Genomic DNA, 13,580 nt, shown 5'->3' with positions numbered 1-13,580 from the left:
TCGCTTTATTCCTCTAAAAATGATGCTTGCTGTATTATAAATTCGTTTTAAATATTTGTAATAGGTTATATGGCCATATATAAAGGGTTGTTTGCAATATATCCCTCGCCTAGCAGCTTCGGTTATATTTCCAAACAACCATTTATATAAAGCCATATTACCTGTCAAAAATCTTTATAACTAATAATATATTTATGTTATCAACAATTTGATCCAAATCTAGCTTATAAGGTGACTCTGGTGAAGAAAACTCTTAGTTGACCCTCTCTGTAACAATAAGCCTTTGTCACAGAACCACCAAACTAACCAGGTTATTCTAAGCTTTCTCACATGATAAAACAATCAAGCTTTACCTGTATGATTCCTACCTATATAGCTGAAAAACAAGGTATTTGAAACCAGCAATGTTTTATTTAAGGTCATCAAAGTTTTATTTGAGGCCAGCAAAGTTTGATTTGAGGTCATCAACGTTCAAGCACATAAACACTGACTAAAATACACTCCACTTATCTTAGGTAAATGAGATATATTTGAGCCGCGTTATGACAAAACCAACATAGTGCGTTTGCAACCAGCATGGATCCAGACCAGCCTGCGCATCCTCGCAGTCTGATCGGGATCCATACTGTTCGCTTACCAACCCTATTTCAAGTAGAGAAACTAATAGCGAACAGCATAGATCCTGATCAGACTGCACAGATGCGCAGGCTGGTCTGGATCCATGCTGGTCGCTAACGCATAATGTTGGTTTTGTCGTGACGCGGCTCATTTGGTTCGCTGGCGTTCTATATGTGCAAAGATATAGCAAAGAAGAACACACAAAGGACAAAGATTATCATGATTAGCATGGACAATATCATATAAACAAGAGCTTGTCACAGACAATGCAGTACTCCTCTACCAAAGTAATGCTGTTTGATTTCCTACCTGAACACCCTCTAGCATTGACTTCAGCAGTATTCAACCTTCAACATTAAACTTATTGGAATCAATAACTCAAATCACACTTTATCCTTGTTGGTTTAAGTCATAAGAAATATAAACTGGGTAAATAATGAGTTGGAACAACAGCAAAATTAAGAATTTTTTTACATGATACATCTTTGGTAAATTTCGGTCAACACTTTTTGAGAAAATAATAGGTATTTGTTACTGTCAGAAATGGGTTAAAAGAAGGGGAGGAAAAAAACCTTACCAATTTTTATAGCCAATGAAAGCTTTTATATGGAGATCTACTGGGACGTCTTTTGGTGGTACAATCGGAACTCTCACACAGTTACTTAATGAACCAGCATTTGGGTGTCTGAAAGATATAATATATATGTATATAACAAGATTAACTACCACAAAATTATATAACATAATAGTTCATCTTAGATCGTTGCTTTGATCACACAGATTTTATTTGAAAAAAATCATTAGCAAAAATTAAGTATTTATTTTCTATATTCTACTAACCATATAATGATAACCATATAATGAGTATGTTACTATCATACATAAAATTTGCTCATTTCTTAATCAAAACAACAGGGCACCTGACAAGATTCTACATTGTTGACCTTACAGTTTTATTATTGAATTCCCTTAACCCTTTGCATGACGACTGAGACTGAATCAATTCATTTGATCGATGTAGACCAGGATAAGCAGGCACATCAATGTCTTCTGATTATTGTCTGCACTTTTGACTAATCAGTCTGTAATTACCTTTAAATTTTCCTTAAAAATGATGAACGGTTTTGTCTAGATTGAAATATGGAAAATTCAATTTATGATATTTAGCATGGTAATGGTTAAAGCGGTCTTCAGCTATTCTAAAGATTAAATATTTTGTTATTTTTGGATAAATCATTTCATATAATTCTAAAATCAAAAGAATTCAGAAATTAAATAATTAAAATAATAATTTGTTGTCGATAAAATATATTAACAATAAGGAAACCCCCCGATACCTCTAACCTACCAGTCCTCCCTTTATAAAGGGTAAAGTATGATTTTCAATACCAAAACAAGTAACCATACTTACACAACATGGCTTTCTCCTTCAAATATTCCCTCAGCAAATATGAGAACTGCTCGTACAACAGTGTCTGTAAAAGTAAAGTCATATTTTATGATATACATCTATAACTATAATTGCCATTACAGTTTTTCACGAGTCAGCAAATATTGATAGACCCCTACCATGACCTATCATTTGAATAACAAAAGATTTAATCACAAACATTAACATGTGCTCTTTTAGTTTTTGTTTTTTTTTTTTTGGGTTTTACGTCACATCGACACAGTAGAGGTCATATTGCGACGTTCCAACTTTACTGGTGGAGGAAGACCTCAGGTGCCCTTCCGTGCATTATTTCAGGCACGAACGGGCACCTGAGTAGAACCACCGACGTTCCGTAAGCTAGCTGGATAGCTTCCTCACATGAAAGAATCCAAAGTCCCTGTCGGAATTCGAACCCACAGCGGTGAGGGGCAAGTGGTTTGAAGTCAACGACCTTAACCACTCGGCCACGGACGCCCCTGCTCTTTTAGTAACATGTATGTTGTGGTGAAATTATTGAAATGCACTTATTTGATAGACAGGTCAGGGATGTATACATTATATCATTAAATACTAATATAGTCAATGTACTATTTCAGTTCAATTGTATTTTCAAGTCAACTAAGACTTCCTCCTTTTCTTGCTTGTGTTTATGATAAAATTAGAATATAAAACCCTTCAACCTGATAAATTTCTTAAATGAACTTGTCTAGCTTCCATTTTTTGGAACTGTCCATTATCAATTTTGGGGATATCAAGATGAAAATTGAAAATTATTATCTTAAATAATTCTATGTATTTGATAAATGCTTCACTCATAACTGTCTATACATATATCGAAATTTTACGAAAACATCACATTTGTAGTGAATTTATAGATACAACATCAGTCGAAATTTTGTTTGCATACATACCATTTGTAGTGGCAACTATCAACTCTACATGGGCCTAAAAAATGAAAGTTATAATAATGTATTAAATTATTAAAGAACAGACGGCTGCACCGAATGTCATGCCTCAATATTTGTTGTGATATTAACAATAATTAGCATCATTTATCTACAGGGAGCACATATAGAGACTGATTTAATGTTTTTTTTGTACTCCCCACAACTACAGTACGATACAATGTTATTTGACACAGGAAGTGAACAAAAACTAATACGTTTCACTTCTTGTTACTCTGTGATTTAAGGTACATAAAGTTCAACATATTTTTCTTGAGTCTTTATAAGTAAGTTGAAAGTACATGTTTTTTCTTTACTTCGTCAAATTTAAATCATTTTACAACAAAGTGAGAATATATTTGATTCCCAGGAAGTAAAGTTTCATTCTAATACCTGTATTTACAATATGAATCAACAATGGTATAAAACAAACTACCGGTAATACATCAGAAAATTCAAAAGTTCAAAGTTCAAAAGGGTAAAAAATAACAAACTTACTGGATTCTTCTCATCACCTGGGCTCACAGACAAAGTTGTCTGTAGTTGAGTTGAGGCCTAGAATAAAAGAAAATACAAAGGATTCATCATTACTTGAATAAATATATTTGACTTAGAACAGAACTAATATTAATACTGACAAATTATGACTTTCAAACGAAAAACACCTGAAATGGGTCACACACAAGTTTTTTAAATCTCTGGTATACTTTGGTTAAGCAAGTTTCTGTAAATATGAGCTGCAGTTATAAGTTTCATCTTCAGATCAGCATACTTACTCACAGAGACTACAGTTTATTGATAAATTAATGTTTAAATTTTAGCAAAATACAAATAACTTTAGCTTTATAAAACAATGAAAATAAAATCAGAATAATTTTAGCTGCGTCACGACAAAACCAACATAATGCGTTTGCGACCAGCATGGATCCAGACCAGCCTGCCCATCCGTGCAGTCTGATCAGGATCCATGCTGTTCGCTATCAGTTTCTCTACTTGTAATAGTGTTGGTAAGCGAACAGCATGGATCCTGATTAGACTGCGCGAATGCCCAGGCTGGTATGGATCCATGCTGGTCGCAAACGCATTACATTGGTTTTGTCGTGACACTGGTCATTTGATCCTGATCCATATTAGTGAACACAGGGCCAGAGTGCTTGAAAAAATAATTAATAAACATTCATTACATGTTTCTTTTTATCAACTTTACCATATCTTCATGTGTATAACAAAAAATTTCATAACAAATTTAAAGAATGTATTGCTCAACTTTATTTCTACAAATAAGAAATATTTTCTTTGATGTTAATATTTCTAAAATTTCACTCGTGCTACACTCTCAACATTTCCATTTCTCAGTGTTACATTTTTTCATATCCACTATAAACAAACAAATACCCTGTTTTACTATCAAACTATACTTATAGGTGTAACAAACTGTACTTACAGGTATGACTCCCATCTCAGACTGCTCGTATTCTACCCCAACAGGGAATGGTTTGTCCGCCGAGACTGGACCACCACCAGACTGCTGTGCTCGAGCATTTAGAACACCTGAGGCCGCCACACCAGCTTTTTGATTTTCTTCATAGTTTCTTAACTCCAACATGAGATTCTGTGAATTATATAGAAGTTATGATTAGATTGTTCATAAAGACAGTAAAAACAGATGCTTAGGATGCTTATACTTTCCAAGAAGACCATTCAATCAATTTATGTCTTAGAAGAGCATTTAATCTTTTTAAATCTTATTAAAATCTTGAATGGCTATACACAAATGATAGCTTAGACAGACATCAAGTAAAATATATATTTCCTTGTTTTCAATTGATGAAACAACTTGTTGGTGTTAATATATTACTTATGTATTAAAATAAAAAAAACAACAACATTTTGTTTATACAAATTTATTGTAGTTTGTGTTGGAAGCTATAAGCTTATTGAAACACTCACGAATCTGTTCCGATACCAACCAGTACTAAGCAATGAGTTTCTTGCTCAAGGAAACAACTGATTGGCCCTGACGGGAATAGAACTTATGAGACCAGTAATTCTTAGATCTCTAGTCCAACACTTTAACTAATCAGCCATGCCGCCACCACAAAAAACAACATTTACTGAACATTTCACCAAATTCCTTGCTTTCAGTCAAGTCAGAACTAATTACTATACTAATTATATTGTTAGTACAAGTACCTGTTTTCTCTGACTTAGATCTCTAATTGTTTCCTGTTCCATGTTTGTGTCCATCAAAGTTACCTTTTAACTCTTCCGAGGCGGCATTGTAACCACGAACTGAAAAAAATAAACATTATCATTACCATCTACCAATGTCATATCTTTTAACATATTTCCTTCTTGAAATGTAAATGGCTTTAAATGATTTTTTTGTTTAGTTTAGCACCACTTTTTAACATAACCTTCAGTTAAGTGTAAACAGTAGTTACTAAATAAGTATCCCATGACTATATACCGGCACTAAGCTGTTTTTCCACAAGAAAGTACCAACTTCTCCACATAAATCATTTGAAACTGTGATCGAGTAAAAAAAATGCATCAGTCATATAACAGTTAACCAAATTTGTGCCACATCTCTAACTTCCTCAAGATACAATTTCAAAATTCTAATAGAAAATACATGGTTGATGACGGGATGGAGAAGGTTTATCCGATGAGCGAGAAAGTGTATCCTGGCGAGCTTTAGCGAGCCAAGATTCACTTTCGCAGCGAACCGGATAAACATTCTCCATCCCGACATCAACCATTTATTTGATTTATCCTGCTTTTATCATGTTTTTAGAATAATTAAATGGTTTCATTCTTCTTTTACCATGATAAAATAACATCTATATGTAGTTTTGTTTTGCTGCTAACAATGTGGCGACATCATATGACAGACATTGTAATAACTGGAGATAGATAAGTTTATCCGGCAAGGCTTTATCCAGCTGATGATATAGACAGTAGCAGGATAAAATAATATAATTTACTAATGTGAAAGTCGGTTTTTGTTGTAAACAAATCAACTAGAAGTATTCTGTTACCTTCTCCTTCAACAGACACACAGATCAGCTGCTGTCCGCCATCTTGTCTATAATCTCCCTGAAAATACACAAAACATATCACTATTTCAACTTTGCTGTTCACTAAAGATGTATTATTTTGTAATGCAATTTCTAAAACAATTTCAGACTCATACTAACAGGCCTTTTCATAGATGTGCTCCCAGATTCTGTACTAGTAAAATTGGTAATTGTTTATAAGATATTGCAATTTCATTCAGAACTTGAATTTGTAGTGGAAGAGGAATGTGTTCAGGTATATTGTCATAATCAAAATAATCATTTAAATCATCATCAAAGTCATCAATGCAAGAATTTCAAGAAACAAGCTTTTGCGATCAATAACTTATATTTAATAATGTCACAAGTAACCAAAAACTTATCTCAAATGATTTCTGAATTAGCACTAGGAGACAAATGACCATAAGACACAATGTCCAAGGTTCAACATATATTTTATTCAGACTTTTATTTTACCACTATATAACATAATGTATTGTATTTATATACTGATCATTCTTTCAAACAATAAAACTCCACACTCAAAAACTACTTAAACTATAACCTAATAGCTATTATGTTATTTTCACATTACAGTCAAGCTTCCTTCAATAAAATAAAAGAGAGACAAACCTGTACAACACCAGCTACAGCATTTGGAAAGTTGTCCTTGAAAATTACCTCCCCTGTTCTGTCACTTCTAGCATCAATCTTAAAAATTATCATAAAATACAATATTTCTATCAGGACAATAATTTTATACATTATCCATTATTAAGTATATTTTTGTACTTATAGCCTTTAAAATTTGAATTAATTTGAGTGAACCACTTTCACATAGAATTTTATTGATTAATATTCTGTTTTCATCATTATATGATCCAGTATTCACTGCACAAACATCAAACTGTAAACATTGGAAAGATCCATTGTTGATTGTCATGCAAAGAGAGTTATCTTAAGTATTTAATCCCCTTTTAAGTTTATAAGATGTAAGATATTATCTTATTTCATATACAGTAGAACAAAGTTAAGACTATGTTGACGGGACTTGCGTAAAAACTTTGACACATCCGGACCTCGCCTCATGAATCTGTCTCAATTTAATGAAAATATTTTGAGCCATCGACCTTTAAAAGTGAGTTGCAAAAGGCGTAATGAAAGGAAAGGGTGATAACTAAACCAGCTTAAATATATCCCTTGTGATAGTCATGTGACACAAGGTCTTGGAAGATCTAAAAACAAAACTAATTTGATTCACATCAATTCGTTTTACGAGCATATACAAATGTAAATATTTTTGTTACCAAATTTTAAAGTTAGCATTTGACATTGCTTCAATGGCACATTACGCCATTTTTTCTTTTAGCAGAAATTACAATGCTGATAACAAGTCTTCCTTTACTGACAAGATTTTCACCAAATCAACACTTGTGACATTAATTAAGGTTATACATAACTTAGTTATTTTGTTTGAAGCGTATAACCTACATTTAGTGTTTAATGGCCTTACCTTTCCGTTACTCCACCCTGTGATCAGTTCAGCTACCCCATCAGAGTCCAAGTCGAAACTTGTTATTGTAACAGCCTGATTCTTTGACTATAAATATAGTACAAAACATTAATTACTTAATCATGCATTCAGCATTTTATATTTAGATATTTTATAAATGATTTTGGTTAACCTCTGATGTAACAAACTTAATGCAACACCAGGGGTCAAAACCACCTCTGGAGCTCAGAGATGCAAAAGTTCCAATAATTCAAACCAATTAAGTTGCCTCTTTGGATCACTCAGGGTTAAACAGTAGCTGTGTTTCTTATGCCTTAACCTGTTAAGGCAACCCCTCCACCACAAAGGGCATCAGGCTGATGGTCTATGATAACAACAGTAATGAAACCTCATAAAGAGTGGTGGTGTGGTCGAGTGAATAACACATCGGACTAGTAATCTAAGGATTGCCGACGGCGTGGGTTAAAACTTTGCCAGGGGAAAGCCACTGTTTCCTTGAGCAAAAAACTTTACAATCATTGCTTTGTACTGGTTGGTTCCAGGAACAGATTCGAGATGTTTCGATAAGTTATAGCTTCTAACACAATCAAACTAAAATAAATTTGCATAAACTAAGCCTATAATATAATCTCCCATTCTAGGACCTACCTTTATTCTCCAGTATCTAGAAGACCTCTCATATACACCAACTGTTCCATTAGCTAGGGCATAACCAAACTTTGCTGTCTCCATCGGACATAAACATGTGATTGCCTGGAGCAATGTAATTCAAATTTTTTAGCAACAGTACGCATATATATATTTTCCTTAAATCAAATTTACTAAATAATCTTTAAAATGAAAATCATTAAGTACAGCAAGTTTCATTATCTGGAATGATATCTTGATCACAAAATGACAATCATCTATGACTGAAAGTATTATTTCTCATTTTACAAGACACTGAACAAATACTGTATTCCTAGAAAAGATTTCGCGCATTTTAAGTTAGCGGTTTTCGCGGTAGGCATGATTCCGCGAATCTTTATAGCCGCGAATATGTCACTTATAACAAATCCGCGAACATTTCTAGCTTCAACCAAATATAACATAAAAAGTGCAGAATATTTATTATAATCTACTAACACAAAACAACATAGAAACACAGGTTTTAGAGAAATATGTGAAGAATTATTTATGTATGTTATTGATACTAGTTTTCACGTTGAAAAAAAAAATATCAATTATTAGTAATTAACATGCTTATTGACGTTATTTGCTAGTCACGGCCTTGACTAACGCATTTACAGTTTGCGAACATTGAATGACTTTGATTTCATTTGCTTGGAGTAGGTGTAATCCTTTGTTAAAAGTACAATAGCGATCAAGTGTTACATTGATAAACAGCTGTTATGTTGTTAAATGAAAGCGATGTACAGTCCGATAATGTGTAAAAAATACGTATCTACATTTTGGAGATAGAGTCATATATTATTCAAATGAGAATAAAAGCAAACTGGTCTGACTAAATCTTACTTAATAACATAATGGAAAAGGTAAGGAAATATGAAAGTGTTGACGGAACAACCGTCCTTGTACGAGTAGTCAATAGATGAAAATGTATCGAGTAACGGTGCGCTTTAGGGGTGTCTTGAAATAAAATAATTTAAGCACCCACCAGGCAAGGTCATGCATCAAAAACGTAACCTCCAAAAATTGTAATTTAGGCCGTAGCGACTTAACATTCGCGGAATTTGCGGTTAGTACATATCCGCGAAAGTTTGTCTCCGCGAAAATGCCGACGTTGTGAAAAACGCGAAATATTGTATCCGCGAACATTTCTAGGAATACAGTACCCTTAAATGTTTTTATTCCATTATAGTCAATTACTCCACAGAATTATCAATAAATGCTGAGGTGAATATAGTTACATACAGACTTCATGAAGCAAACCTAAAAAACAGAAAAATGTAAATTTTGGCCTGATCAAACATATGAAAGGTGTGAGACAAAGGTAACTATAAATGTAAGTACCTCTGTTTCCGTCATCTCGGCAATAATCTCATCTTCCCTGAACACACGTATATCATAATCCTCCGAGCCTACTATCAGCTGTAAATATATAATTTATATGAGCCGCTTCAAGACAAAACCCCCAGTGCGTTTGCGACCAGCATGGATCCAGACCAGCCTGTGCATCTGCGCAGTCTGATCAGGATCCATGCTGTTCGCTTACAAACCCTATTACAAGTAGAGAAACTGATAGCGAACAGCATGGATCCTGATCAGACTGCGCGGATGTGCAGGCTGGTCTGGATCCATGCTGGTCGCAAACCCATTATGTTGGTTTTGTCGTGATGCGGCTCATATCTTTTATTGGTTACAGTTACTAGTTTAGTCAGGGCCAGTGCTTGGGTAAGGTGTCACTGGACTTCTTTTAAAGATGCCTTCATTTGAATGAAACAGACTGTAAATGAATTAACTAAAACCTCTTATTAGTGCAGTTACATTTTAACTCCTCATACAACTCAATAGGAGTTAACCTGTTACTGCACTTAGTAGACGAAAAACTGTTTTATCTTTAACATTTTTAATTAAAGGCACATAATGCCTCAGAACACGAATAAATTTTACTTCTTTAGAAAGGGCAAACATGAATTTTATAACATTTAAATAATGGTCCTAGAGCATGTTTTGATGACTGTAACCTGAAGAAAGAAGCGCTAAATGTGAAAAATTTGTCATAAAAAGAAGCAAAATGTAAACAAAGACGCATATTGACTTCCATACAAACACTATATCACTATAAATCTACTAATTGCAAGAAAGCAAAATATTTTACAATTAATTAACATAATCATACCTCATTTTGTCCATTACTTGTGAAGTCAAGAAGTGTTAAGGAACAAACATTGTCACCAGTTACCTGTTAAAGAAAAATAGCAGTTTATAATCAAGGTGGGATAACAAATCTTGGTTTATTACAATTATATCTACTTGACAATAAAGTACTAAATAATAACATTACAATTTCAAGCAACAATTTTTTTGTATCCATTATCTAAATTTTTTACACTTATTTATATATAACATTACAATCAAAGGAGACGATCAAATACCAACAAGTCTATGTAATGCAATACACTGATATCCAATGGAAGGGGTGACACAGTAGTTAGGATGTCTGCTCTTCAACCTATCTATAAGGATGTCTGCTCTTCAACCTATCTACAGAGTACTAGGTTTGAGTCCATCTGTGGTCACAATCATACATGTTAATATTGTAACATCAAAACTGAATTCAATAGTATTCCAGATAGAAGAATCCAGAGAACAAAAACAACAACAACAACAACCAAATCAACCAAAACTGAAAATAGTGTAATTAAATAAGGATTTAACTCAATACAGGATTGGAGCAGAACCTCTAGACGCTTGCAGAAATCATGATCACAAAATAGTCATTTTTTTTTTCGCCAATTTTTACATTTTTCATTCTTTATCATACATAAATAGGTGTGAAAAGATGAATTATACCTTTAAATGTTCATTCCGTTGGGTTAAAAGGCAAGATTTTAGCATTTTATCATTCAAGCGCCTTGTCCGGTGTATACCGGAATACGGTATTTAGTGTGGTGCTCCAATCCTTTTTTTAGTCTCACTCATTAAATAAAACTATACATGAGCTTATATCACTTACTGTCCAAAAGTTTTCATTTCCCTCCATATCATATCCCTGTATAGAACAGTTACCCCCAACAATCGCCATCGACGACGATATACCTCCAAGTTTTCCTATAACCACTGCATTAGAACCATCTGGGGTCTGGAAAAACAAATATTCATTGAAATTAATTACAAATTTAAACTTGTCAAATGGTTACAATAGGAAATTTAAATAACCTTCAATACATAATTTTTTAAGCCACTAAATCCCTGCTTTCAGACCATTTTTCCCCCATATCTAAAAATACAGTTCTGGGAAAGAAGGGTGGTCTTTCAGTACAGATGGTCTTAAAAGGTAGATATATTTTGCATGTTAATAATGTTTAATATGGCAATCAAACTGTTCTTTCACTATGTTTTTTTTTTAAAGAACTAACATCAGCACAGTAATCATTGAAAATGTTGGTGTTTTTATTTTTTGTTAAAATCTAGATTTTAATGTTAATCTAAATGTATATAAATTAACAGTTTGGCTAATGTTGAGACTAAGTTTTTCACAATTTACCAAATTTTGCAACTAAGAAAATTCCACTTATGTGAAAATTAACAGTAACTTCATATTAAAACGATGAGAAGCAGCTTTCATCAACTTACATCTTTATAGAACAGATCTGCATTTTTCTCTACATCATATACCATAAGATTTGTTTGTGTCCCGACAGCCAGTACATAAACTTTTATTTTGGAAATTTTAAAATTTCCCAGCGCCCCATTTAGCTAATCTGTTGGTTTTTGAAAACAAAGGGAGGGGTAAATCGCCTTTTCCCACTACGCCCCGGGCTGGTTCCTGTTGTGGGGATTGTGTAAAATTTAAACCTGGAACCAAACAGCAAAATATAATAAAATTACTTTCAAAAAAAAGGGAAAAAAAGTTTTTTTTTCAACATTTTTAGAAAACAAAAAAAAATTTTTTTTTTTGGGGTACAATACATTGAAATTATTTTAATTTTTCCCTTTAAATTTTTATTGAAAACCCTTAATTTTTTGATAAAAGATGTTTTTGAAAAATTATTGATGAAAAAAAAATGCAAAATTTTCATTTTCGTATTTTCACTTTTAAAAAATTTTTTTTTTCACGGGTAGAAACATTTTTTTTTTGATTTTCCCCCGGTGTCTTGCCAGACTACTCTCTTATAAAGTCAGTCAATATGCAGAATTTAACAGGAAGTCTTTCAAATTGTAATGTCAAAACAGAATATTCAAGTTTTTTCTATAAATTCAGGATTTATTTTCATCTTGTGTTATGAAATTTATCATATTTCACCTTTGACTTGTATTTATAGAAAAAACTTGAATATCCTCTATTTAGTGGTAAAATGAACTGAAATAATTGGAAACTTTACCTTGCCAGCTGTGGTAGCACATGTCAAAGAGCAGTGTATTCCATCATACTTTCCAATAGTGACCAATGTGAGGGTTTACTTTAATGCTTGAAATTGAGGGTGAAAATTGGGCACAAGCATCTTGAATCCTTAAAAATTAAACATTGAAATATTCAATTATTTTCAAAACTTTACTAAAAGGGTATTACATACTGTTTTCGTTATATATCAAAGCGATATTTTCAAGAATTTTAATAATGAATCACATTAATTTACTTAAAATAGGTTTTAATATCTTTAATATCTTTAAGCAATGAGTCACATATGGTAATTCATTAAATTTACTGAGTGCATGGTATGGTATTGATGAAATGCCAGTTTTTAATTTCATTTCGATGGGACAGGGCAGATCCTGTTACATCGATGAATAATTACACCTCTAAATACTCAGTAACTTTTTAAACCATTTTAACACAAAGGGCATCTGTCTCAGCCATAAACTTGGTTTAATTCAGAATTTAAATTGTATTTAAATGTAAACACAAGCAAAAGCAAAATCAATGGTGCAAACAAAGCAATAGGAACTCTTCATGTATTGGTTGGACAAGAATGAGATTTGGGGACTGAGACTTGGGATTTTTTAATTGATCTTGAATTTTTAAAAAATTAAAAGTTTTTTATTGACAGTTGATGGGTAGGGATTGGGGGAGCTGATAGTACAGTATATCAGACATTATGTATGGTGGCTGATTTGTTCCACTTGTGTTTTCGCCCTTCGACCCGGCCAAGAGAAAACTCAAGAATTAACCAGTTAAAATGGTGGGGGCGCAGAGCAAAAACACGTTGATTAGCAGGGGTGCTAATTAGAGTTTTTGCTCTGTGCCCCCAACATTTTAATTCTTAAATCTCATTTTATTTATCAAACTTTGTGCCGCGCCCCCGCTAATAAGCATGTTATTGCACCATGCCCCCCCCCTGATATTTCAA

At 33.1% G+C, this 13,580-nt stretch overlaps 1 pseudogene; it reads right to left on the bottom strand.

Annotated features, from left to right (window-relative positions):
• Positions 1 to 1,167: 1,167 nt before the first annotated feature.
• The window catches only part of LOC132724697 (Bardet-Biedl syndrome 2 protein homolog), a 14,156-nt pseudogene continuing 1,743 nt past the window's right edge, over positions 1,168 to 13,580 (bottom strand).

The sequence above is a fragment of the Ruditapes philippinarum genome, unplaced genomic scaffold, assembly GCF_026571515.1.
Source record: "Ruditapes philippinarum isolate M1 unplaced genomic scaffold, ASM2657151v2 ctg16777_1_1_1_1, whole genome shotgun sequence".
Lineage (NCBI taxonomy): Eukaryota > Metazoa > Mollusca > Bivalvia > Venerida > Veneridae > Ruditapes > Ruditapes philippinarum.
The sequence above is the reverse complement of the archived record's forward strand: the minus strand, read 5'-3'. Positions and strand labels throughout refer to the sequence as shown.